At 36.8% G+C, this 12340-nt stretch overlaps 1 protein-coding gene across 4 annotated transcripts in view; it reads right to left on the bottom strand.

Moving 5' to 3' along the window:
* The window catches only part of LOC114054089 (ralA-binding protein 1), a 50620-nt gene that overhangs the window by 36376 nt on the left and 1904 nt on the right, over positions 1–12340 (bottom strand). Inside the window, exon 1 of one of the 4 annotated variants that reach the window (XM_027877200.1) lies at positions 12290–12311. The exons of the other annotated variants lie outside the window; for them this stretch is intronic. The gene's annotated coding sequence lies outside the window, so the exon portion shown is untranslated. Of the gene's footprint in view, positions 1–12289; positions 12312–12340 lie in introns of those variants that run through there. 4 annotated transcript variants of the gene reach the window in all.

The following is a 12340-nucleotide window of genomic DNA, read 5'->3' on the forward strand; positions in this document are numbered from 1 at the left end:
ATAAGAAAGTATTACGAACCTACTGTTACTATTATTTGTTGACCATAAGAAAGCATTTGAGCCATATTATTGGGAAAATATGCATATCAATAAGATTTCAGATCCATTTGAATATCTGCTGCATATTTCAGTTTTGCTGAAATTCAGATGCTATCAGATAATTCCGGGTTTAATGAAGTTCCTCCAGTCATTTCCACTGAGTACCTATGGCATCATGCAAGATATTTTGAAAACAAAACAAACACACATGCGCATGTGCACACAAACGTGTATACATGCGTGTGTGATACACACACACACACACACACACACATTTGTATGTATGATCCCTGCCCTCTAGGATACTGCACTGAAAACCATAATCTGTGTACGCTAGGTGTAGTAAAACAGCACCAGAACTCCAGTTTTTAATTGACTCAACCAAAATGATTAGTCACTAATAAACATTTATAAAGCAATTACTGTGTGTGTGCCGGATACTGTGCTAAGCATTGGGGATACAAAAAAGACAACAGTCTCTGTCCTAAAGGACCTCATATTCTAATGGGGGTGACTACCTAATTCAGAACTATAGAAAATGTTTCATATGTGAATGTATAGGGAAGATAGTATTCTGAAACAACCACTTGTTAAAATAGCCAGCTGAACCAATACTGGTCCACTTTGATAGGTTTCTTTCTTGTTGCAAATGAGAGTTAAGGAGGGATACTTGCTATTTCTCTACAACCAATTGATTTTTGATCCTCAATTTCGTCACATGTTGAAAATAAAATCACCAAGAGAAGAGATGCATTAACTCTTAGGAAAATCACAAACTAACTTGTCATATATAATAGGAGCCTGATAAATGGTGACTTGAATAGTATATTCTGTTGATCAAATACACTTCAGTATCCCAGTGTATTATAATTTAAAATTGTTTCACAAAGCACTTTCCTCACAACCACCTTGTAGAAGGCCTAAGTATAATTATATCCATTTTACAAATGACAAACCAGGTCTCAGAATGCTTACATGACTGACTAGTCCACTGCCATTCAGTTTCAAAGCCACAACATGAATACAAGTCTCCTGACTTCAAGTCCAGTTCTTTCCATTCTATCTCCCCACAAATCTTCTTTGAACTATGTGTAACTTAAACAGAACCATGAGTGTTCTGGATAAAACCTAATTTGGTTAATAACAATTAGTATGCCATATTTTCATCTTAATAAACAAATATTTTATGGTGTTTAAATACCACTAAGTTGGCTGTCATGATAAAATGGCATGATTCTTAAGACACAGCCTGAGGGAAAAATCAGAGCAAAGTAAAATGTTTTGTTTCGTTTTCAAATTTAAATTACATCATCAAAACCTTAGCACCGAGACTATATCGTCTTCAGGGTAATCAGAGTATATCCATCTTAATACTGATTATGACAATGTGGAAAAGGAAGTTCTTAAGAGTTTCTAGGTTACTTTTGCTTGAAAATTCTAATCCAACATTCAGTGTGATGCCTTTTAACTGGAATACTTCCTACCTGGGACAAACCGACAAATAATGTAATGAACCTATTTGTGAGCTAAGATCATTAGGATTGCATATGTGTGTGTGTGTGTGTGTGTGTCTTTTCACCCTCTAAAATATTTTATAGCTTTGCCTTAAATCTGCTGCTTAAAGATACAACGTTTCTACCCTTGCACACTCTTTCCCTAGGTAATATTATTATTATATATAATTGTATTATGGCTATTATTATCATTGTTATTATTAAAAATCAAATCACTCTGGCTTTCATTGATTAGCCAACAATAAGTACCAGCCCAAGCCCCACCTGGTCACGGTTTGGGCCTCCATGGCTCAGAATAAATTAAAACATCAACTGTTTTTTGGCCAGAAACCCTGAGGGTCTTCCCCTCCCGGATTTGACTAGGTAAAAGAGCATTCTTCTTACCTAGCTTTAATCACTGAATGGGTGTTGCTTCAGTCAAACAGAGACCTGGAAAAGACCTTAGCTTGAAAAGGCCAAAGTTTCCCACAGTATCCAGGGCCATCTCCAGTTGTCCTGATCTATATCTTGCTACTAGACCCAGATGGCTCCAGAGGAGAAAGTGAGGCTGGTGACTTTGCACAGCCTTCCCTCACTCAAATCCAATTCACTTGCAAGTCATGATGGCATCACCTTCCTGATCTCATGGTCATCTTCAAGAACGAGGACAAAAAATAAGGTAATATTATTCTCTCCAATTCAATTCAACAAGCATTTAAATGCCTGCCATGTGCCAAACATACAAAAGCAAAATGAAGCAGTCCCTACCTTTGAAGACTGAACAAGATTTAGTAAATAGAAAATGAAAAACATAATATGGGATCATAAGATCATAGAGTTAGAGCTGTTAGAGACCTGAAAGGTCTTCAAGTATAACCCCCGCACTTCACAGAGGAAGAAACTAAAGCTCAGAGAAGTTAAGTGGCCTGCCCAGGAGGCAATGCACTGCCTTCTAACTACATAAAATAATTTTCTAGAGGGAGAGCACTATCAACTGGGGTGTAGTGAAGGGGGAGGGAATCAGAATAATCTTGTACAAAATGATAACTGAACTCAGATTTGGTGTAAAGTTGGAGATACTAAGAGGTAGTGTTGCTGTCTGAGAGGTTCAGAGACCCCTCAAGGGCCAGAATATAGGACTGGGTCGTCTGGAATGAATTCACAGACTTAAGTATTTTTTAAGTCAAGGTGGCAAAGATTTATTGTTACGCTATACATCGGGCAAGGATTCTCAAGGAACCTGTGTCATGGTGGGCAAAGCTTGTTAGGGAACTTGCAACCTAACAGGAATGATGCTAAAGCTTATACAGGAAAAGCAATGGATTATGTGCCAGGTATGCTAATTAGATGATAACATACAATCTTGGTCACTACTGGAAACGGGGGTGGGGGGGAGACAGCGTTCCTAAAGGGTATATTTTTGATCTGTTATGTCTGTAACAAGATAGTTTCAGGAGTTGACATCTATAGCTTGACCTCCGGATTGTATATGGTTACTGTGGGCATCAATACTTGATAGTTCCACTGGTACAAGATAGTCCTGCTCATATAAGGGAAACTCTACAGAGGTCAGCTTGTTCTTGTAACTGGGAGAGATAGTTGCCTCACTGGGCCCACTCACGAGTTATTGCCAGAGTTAGGGTCTTTGGGCTGGGAGGAAACTGTCAGGGATAGTGTTTCCGAGGCCAGGGAGAAACTGGGATCCAAGCTCAGGCACCCAAGCACTCCATCAGTAGTAGTGAGGAAAAAGTATATTCCAAGTACAGGAGACACCACCAGCCCCCCCACCCCTCAGCCCTCCCAGCAGAGAGGTTGGGCATAGAACGCAGTATATGGGAGACAGAGGTAGGCCAGTCTGTCTGTAACAGATTGTGGAGAGACTGGTGAAGTCAAAGTAAAAAAGAAGTTTCCGTTTCCGTCTCCTTCGTAATGCTACATATTTTTATTTTATGCGTTTTAAAAGCATTTTTCTGACACAGGGTTCATAGGCTTCACCCAACCGTCAAAGGAGTCCACAATACAAAAATAGCTCAAGAACCCCTGCACTAAAGCTTCCTGAGCAAAGGAATAACATGACCAGATCTGTGACTCAGGAATATTGATTTGGCAGAAAAAATTAGAAACAGAAGTTCAGGCAAGAGGTGATAAAGACTTGAACCAAAAGTACATGAGACAGAGTAGCAAAAAACCAGTAGAAGAAGAAAGCAACTAAATGGAGATATAATGTGGAGGTAAAATTCACAAAACTTAGTACTAGTCATGACAGTTAAGTGACTGGGAAGAGAAAAAAATGCTAGAACTCTTTTTTTTTTTTAGAAGTCTGACTATGAAAGGAGATACACAGTACAGTAGCTTGAGGTCTTCAACTACCCTACATAGATAATTTCTAAATCTCAGTTATTTAGTTCTGACTTCTGAAAATTCCAGACCTATATCTCCAGATGGTTCCTTCTCTGATGCTCCACCAATCAATTAACAAACATTTATTGCATGTTTACCATGTTCCAGGTACTGTAATAAACTGGTACAATGAGATTGTGGCTTTGGCAAAAAGCAGAAACAATCTCTGCTTGCATGAGCTTACATTCTAACTAATCTTACAATTCCAGCACCTCAAAATCAAAATATTCAGAACTTTACCCCTAAGCCTGCTCACTCTTATATCTTAATGATTTCTGTCTATGGCACTAATAATCACTCTCTCATTTTTACAACCTTAGTGTTATTTTTAATTCTTCTCTCTCCCCTTATGGAAATCACAAAATCTCAAGAGTTGCAAGGGCCATCTAGTACTATACCTGACCAAGAATCTTCACTATAAAAACCCAAAAAGTGTTTATCCGGCCTTCAAAGATCTATAATGAAAGGAAACACTGCTTACAGAAAGAGCCCACTCAATTTTGAAACAGCTCAGTTGAGAAGTATTTCCTTACATATGAATGCAATGGAAAGTTACTATGTGGTAAGAAACAATCAACAAGTTTCAGAGAAACCTGGGGAGATACGAATGAACTAAAGCAAAATGAAGTGGGTAATACCATGAAAACAATTTATACAATAACAACACTATAAAGTCAAACTACTTTGAAAGACTTTAGAACTCTGAAAAATGAAATGATCAACCATGACTCCATAGTAGTACTACCCACCTCCTGACAGGATGATGGTGATGCAGATTGATGCAGAGTGAAACATACATTTTTGGAAGTGGGATATGTGGGAATTTGTCTTGCTTGACTTAGCATATTTGTTACAAAGGTTTCCCCACCCCACTACCATTTTTTGAGGAGAAGGCATAAGAAAAAGGGGTAGGATTGAATTCTTCTCCCCTTCCTCCTTAAAATGAGAACAGAATGGAAGGAAGGTCAGAAGGAATAAGAGACAAGCACAACAGTTTTGAAATTTACCTGCTGAATTTGTTACACATTTTTAAAAGCAAGCTATAAATAAAGTAGGCAGCTTCATATACAATCCTCTTGTGTCCTACAACTTAAATGGAAGTGAACATTTCCTAAGTTCAGAATAGATAGAGATAAATTTTTAAAATTTACAAAAAAATTCTTTCTCAAGCCTAAATCGATCTCTAACTTCAACCCACTGCCCCTGAGATCAATCACAGAAAACTAATACTTGAAGATTTATAGGGAAAAGAATATCCCCCTACTGCTATGCCAAGTCTTTTCTCAGGCTAACCTCAGCTTCTTTCAAATATTCTCAAACGGCGTTATTTCAAGGGTCTGCTCCATCCTGGACACCTTCCTCTGGATGTTACTCAGCTTATCAAGGTCATTCTTAAAACCCAATGGTCAGAAGTGAACACAATACTTCAGCTGTGTTATGAATAACATAACACAATCCGCTTCTCACTTCCCTCTTCCCAGATACTGTGCCTTTGAACTAAGGTAACACATTAGTGTTTTTTGGCTGTCATGTCAATGTCCACTAAAACTACCACTTCATCAATCAATCAACCAGCATTTGTTAAGGGCTCTTCTACTAGTCACTCTGCTATGCACTGGAGATATAAAAACAAAGAGTCCTTGCATGAATTATTCATGACTGAATTAATTTAATATGTAATTTTTAAAAAATTAACTCAACAATTTACCTCTTTTTTAAATCTGTTAAGATTTTTACCATTCTAAATTTTTACCATCCTAAATTCAAATCAAAAGGTGACAAGGAAGGTACATTGTTTTTCTGAGATTTCATTAACTAGATCCACAGAAACATAATGTAACAAAATGTTATACACTGACAAGCAAAATAGCTTTGAAAGTTGTATGTTCAATTTATTATATATTTTAAAGGAAGAGCTATGCATAACAGACCCTCAGTCTCAAGTATGATCTTGTTTCTGTTCTCCTTTTTATGTAGAAATGATCATATTCAGTGTTTTGGCTCAGGATTTTTTAAAAAAATTTTTTGAAGCAATGTTACAGAAAGCAGTTGACAACACTAGGGTTCAAGGGCTAGCTCAGATTCTCACAGACCACCTAAGATGACCAACCAAAAGATGATTCTGCCACATTATAGTGTGGTCCAGGCATGTAGGATGTTTTAAAAAGATTTTTATTGCTATCTTTTGTTTTGACACTGCATATATTTTCCCACTGTAATACTCTCCCTCCCAGAGACTCCTATTCTTGCAACAAAGAATGTTTTGTTAAAAACGAAAAAAAAAGGAAAAAAATTCAGTAAAACCAATCATCATTTTGAAAAAATCTGACATTCCATTGGATGCTGCAAACACTCCCATTACCCACAACCATCTCGGCAAAGGGGTAAAGGTATCTTCTAATATTTCTTCTTTGGGGCCCAGCTTGTTCTTTTAAATTTTGCAACATTCAGTTTCAATTGTTTGTGGTGGTTGTTCTTTTCATTTACGTGTTGTCATTGTGTATTAGGTTTTTTTTTTTTTCTGGGTCTATCAACTTTGTTCTGCATGTAAGTCATTCTTTGCTTCTATATGTTGATCATGTTAGTCATTTCTTATAGCACAGTAATATTCCATTACATTCATGTACTTTGCTTCCAATCCCATGCTACTACAAAAAGTGACGTTATACATATTTTGGTGATTTACATCAATGACTTCCTTGGAGTATACATCTAGCAGTAGAAAGAATTTGAGTTAAAGGGCAAAGACATTTTAGTCATTTTATCTGCATAATTCCAAACTGTTTTTTAGCATGGTTGTACTAATGAATAATTCCATCTTTTGTCAACTTTGCCAATTCACTTGCTGAGTGTTAAGTTTAAAACTCAGATTTGGACCTCTATTTCTTTTATTATTAGTAGTTGACTTGTAGCATTCTTACTATAAAATATAAACATCACTACAAAACGGCATTATGTGGAGCAACGTTACAAAGAATGCATGGGATTTTTTACTTACACACAAGAGCTCAATTTAAGTAAAAGGATGAGAATACCTAAAAATGTGTAAAGCCCAAACAAAACAATCTCGTAAGTTATGGTTAAGAGATAAATCAAGCCTGCCATAAGTATGATTTAGTTTAGAAGTCCATCAACATGTGACTACTAATTTACAGACTTTGTTTTTAAAGAAATTCCTATATACTCACATTATACTGTGCTGGAATTCATATTTACCTCATAAAACAAAATTGCTCTATAACTGCAACAAGAACAGTCCAAAACACAAAGCATGTTTATGTAACATTTTAGAGACTGGGTCTAGCAAGGTAGTACACATTAAGGTCCAAAGATATTGACCAAAAAAAACTCCAATTAGTACTCATTTATTAGGCACTCACCATATACCTGGCAATGCTAAGCGCTCAGGATATAAAGACAAAAACGAAAGGGAATCTATCCTATTATAAGCTTAATTCTACACAAACTTGTCTTTGTTATTAACACAAAAGGCATAAAAACATAAAACTTCTTTCAAAAGTTTATAACTCCTTCAATACTCCCAGGACTCATGCAGTGTTATGGGTAATAAATGGGTAGTTTTTTAATAAGTGCTTTGATTTTACATATATATGTAAATGTCTATCTATATAAATATTTGTACATGTGTGTAAATTTACTCATGTGGAACATGCTACAATCTTTTCAATAGCTGCTATAATATACCCTGTGTGGTACCATACATCCAAACTTCTAGTTAGTATGACTTCTTTCAAAAAATACACTATCAAGTTTCTAAATGGGAGTAGCTATTAATCTCCAACACTCCATAATGGAGAATCTCAATTAAGGATAGGGATAAAAACCAGACTTGTGATTCTTCTGGTATAGTATCTGGAAATTCCTAGGTGAGAAAACTCCCCTAACAAGGGAGAGGTTCTGTTTCAGTTCTACTATGTCTTTCTTAAAGAGCACCAAATGGAACTGCAAATAGTATTTTAGGTTAGATAACATCATTCATAAGATTATGCTATTGTTTTTATTTCTAATAATTCTAATAAACTATAATACTATATATACATATATAAAATAACCTGATTAAATGGAAGAGGCTGCATGACAGTGGATAGGGAGTCAGCCTTGAAGTCAGGAAGATCTGAGTTCTTAGTAGCAGTGTGACCCTTGGCAAGTAACCTAAACCTTGAAGACAGAGTAATTTACCAAGACTCTAAGTCAAAGAAAAGATGTTAACCTGCCTGTTAGATACTGATCTAACTTAAAATACTATCTGAAGTTCTAGTCCTTGCTCTTCAAAAAAGATATGAGAGCTGAAAAGGATTGAGAAGGCAACTAAATGAAAAGGCAGGTAAGGTTTCAGACGGGGAAAAAAAGGCTTAAAAAAAAGATTTGAATTTTTTTTTCAACCTAGAAAGATGATGATGATTAATAATAATAATAATAAAAACAACATTTATATTGCACCTACGATGTGCCAAGTACTGTGCTAAGAACTTTACAAATATTATCTCATTTGATCCAAACAACAACCCTGGGAGGTAGGTGCTATCACAGGATGAAAAAGATTATTACAGTCTTCAAAAACAAGGGTGTATGAAAAAATGCCCTTTCCTCTCAATATATAAAAATCCTCTACCTTATCATGAAGACTTCTCTAATCAAAGTAGCCTCACTCAACTCTGAACTCCTCTGATAACACTTACCATACATGCCACCTATTCGGCAATGAACCACATGCCCTGCAACATCAAATCCCAGCCCTGCCACTTGGAATTTGTGACTTTAGGAAAGTCATTTGATCACTGTGGGTTTTGGTTCCTTCTTCTGTAAAATGCAGATGGAGTGCATGGCATCTAAGGTCCCTCCCAACTCTAAATCTAAGATACTATGTTTTTTTTTTGTATTACTGCTTTCTGTTATTTAACTTTTTACTTAACTTTTTACACATTTAAGACTCTGTCCTTAACCCTACACTTTCTTTTTTGATGCCTTTATCCATTCCACAAGGTTTTCATTATCACTTCTATGCTGATGACAAATATCTATATTTATCTCCAGCCAGAACCTCTCTAGACCAGTGGTCAAACTCAAAGAAGAAGGAGCAGGGCAGGGGGGGCACTAAACCATACATAAGGATCCCTGCTGGCTATATACTGACTTAGAAAACCACATATTAACACTATGTTCTATTGTATTTTTATGTATTTTTATTAAATATTGCCCAATTACACTTTAATGGAAATGGAAAATAGCTCCAAAATCATCTAGTTCAATCCCCACAATTAAGTTAGGAAACTGAGGACCAAAGAGGTTAACAGCTTCTTTGATAAAATAGCTTCCTGAAATAACAAAAGTGGGACTGAAACCAAGGTCATCTCATCCTCTTCCACTATACCAGTTTAACTTCCCTGCCCTAAAACTTTCAATAGTTCTCCACTGGCAACAAAATAAAGTCCGAAATTCTTTACCTGGTATCCAAGGCACTGAGCATTCTAGTTCCATTCCCCTCTCTTCAATCCAATTCCTGTTTGAATCTTCATCTCAAAGTTATCACATGCCACTCCCCTATCCAGAACCAATACTCCAGCTAAACCACACTTTCTCAGCATTTCCCCAAACTACTTTTGCTTTATTACTTCTATATCTTTGCTTACGTCAAGTCCTATTCCTAGATCCTCCATGGTTCAGATCAAATACCACTACCTCTATAAAAGTATCTATGATACCCTTCCAACTTGATCATCTCTTCCTAACACAAATTCTCAGAACACTTTGTACCTTTCTTATGCATTTTAAATACCCTATTTTGGGTAACATTTATGTATGTGTCTTATCTCCCTCCAGTAGACTGTAAATTCCTTAGAAGCAGGAGTCATATCTTGCTATTCATATTTTCCACAGTCCCTAGTAAAGTACTTTGCACGTAGTAGATTACAAATACATTGTCTGTTGAATGAATGTTTTATCTTTTCAAACACATTATAAAGATTCTTGAAGCCAGAAACAATCTTATACAATGCCTAGCACAAAACAGGGAATCAATAAATATTTAAGAAGGCTAGAAAAAAATAAAACCAAGAAAATAAGTTCATGTTCTTGATTAAATTTAAAAATAACGAAAAGAAAAATTTTCTAGTTATTCACTCTACCCAGGTACAATTGCCCAGGTAAAGAGATAGTACTAAACAAATCATTCATCTACAAACAGTTGAACAAATCAAAAATCTGAATGTTCAAGTACATTTCTGGTCTTTTAAATCTTGTAGGATAAGGAAAAAGGAGCATATGAGAGAACATACAAGTTAGTAATCATATTTTTTAAAGTGACTTTTGTATAACGTAATGTTTTCCAAATGGTTAAAGTCCTTAACAGGGTGCCTGGCACACAGGAGGTGCTTAATCAGTGTTTACTAACTGGCTGAATGTTGAACTACTGTATCTATAGTACAGAGCTTATCATTCATTTACAAACTGGGAAACCAATACCTATTTATAGTTTTTTCTTCACTATTATATTCAACTATCACTAATGAACACTATATAGAGGGAAATAAATCAGTGAGGGAATTCATCGAATCTACTCTATGACAGCTGGATAATTCTGAACGAAACTGTCATGTTATCTTTGAATCTCCAAGTTTCACTTACTCGTGACAGTGTTACTTTATCATATCTTGTAAACAGCCACAGAAGAATGGCAGAATGCTAGACATTATTCAGAATAAGTTAGCAACATTACACAAAACACAAAATTCAATTAAACTGTACTGAAGGTGATAATGTAAGCTCTGTGTTCAAATGAATACTCAGAAAATATTTACTCTTCAGTAAAGGGTTTGCTACACCTAAATAACAATATTAGTTTGGGGTTTCTTCCCAGACTTATTTCACTAAATTTAATTTCACAAAACTAAATGATTACATAAGGGCTTTAAAAAGGTGATTTTCAGATCTCAAAACCATAGTTGTTTCAGATACAGAGGTGCTGACTATTTAATTTTCATACTACAAAGATAATTTTCATTCTCAGACTACAAAGAATTTTTTTTTAACGATATCGGAGTGTTTTAGCACAGAAGCAACTAGGTAGTGCAGTGGATATATGACCTGAGTTCAAATGTAGCCTCAGACCTTATCAGCTGACCCTGGGCAGGTCACTTTACCCCAATTGCCCAATTACCTCCCAAAAGAGTGTTTCAGCATAAAAGAATCTGAGAAGTGAGTCCAAAAAAGCCTTAATCCTGAAAAGACGACATCAAGTTAACTAGTATTTATTAAAGGCCTACTATGTACTAGGTACTGTGCTAAGAACCGGAGACACAAAAAAAGAAAAAAGGAAAAGACAGTCCTTTCCCTCAAAGGGCTCACAATCTAATACAGAGAACAATATTCTAACAAATATGCACAAACAAGATAAGATAAATTGGAGATAATCTCAGAAGGTACGGAAGCTTTGATCAAGAAAGGTTAGCGAAGGCAAGATTTTAGATGAGACTTGAGGAAAGCCAGGTAAAGCAGGAGGCAGAAGGTGAGGAGAAAGAGTGTTCCAGGCAGGAGGGAAAACCAGTAAAAACCATTAGGGGAAAAGTGCTGAATGTGGATCCTGAGAACTTGGATTCAAATCCTATCAGTTATTTAACCACTCACTTGTAAAGTGCAGGGAGCTGGACTACCTTTTTCGTGTTATGGACCCCCTTTGATAGGCTAGTGAAGTCTATGGACCTTAAGAATGTTTTAAAATAACTCAAAGAAATTATAAATTTCAGCTAGAGACAAGTGAAAATAAAAGTTGTAATGTTTTTCCCATCCCAATCCATGAACTCTATGCTCTGGGTACACTGATCCCACCTTAGGAACCCCTGACTAGACAATACCATTTCCTAGAGTTCTTTTAAGTTTGCAACTCGATTTACAAGCATCTCACTTTATCCTTACAATCCTAGGAGCTAGTGTTTTATTATCCCCATTTTACAGGTGATGAAACAGAGTCTCGGAAAGACTCCTGCACACGAATCATAAGGGTCCAAGGCAGGATATGAATTCCAAGATCTATCCCGGCTCTCAATGTAGGATCCTAGTAGCTCTTCACTTCTTGAAGCCTAAATCCAAGGGCCACAGCACTGTCTTAAGCAAACCCTAATGTTTCCAGTCAAAGGGGCGTCTACCCTGCAGGGGAAGACCTGGAGAGCCTTTTCCTGGTCCTGCCCGAGGTCTGGTTGGGTTTGGTTTGAAAGGCCGACTTCGGGAAGGCCTTTGGGGAGGGCCCTGGGCACCGAGGTGGGAGAATGAGCCTGACCTCCCGACCTCCCGACCTCCCGACCTCCCACACACCCAACCCCAAACGCGGCCGCGGGACTCACAGGAAGGAGGACCTGCCCAGGGTAAGTGGGGAGCGGGGATGAAGGTCTGAC

The sequence above is a fragment of the Vombatus ursinus genome, unplaced genomic scaffold, assembly GCF_900497805.2.
Source record: "Vombatus ursinus unplaced genomic scaffold, bare-nosed wombat genome assembly UNPS02014812.1, whole genome shotgun sequence".
NCBI lineage: Eukaryota > Metazoa > Chordata > Mammalia > Diprotodontia > Vombatidae > Vombatus > Vombatus ursinus.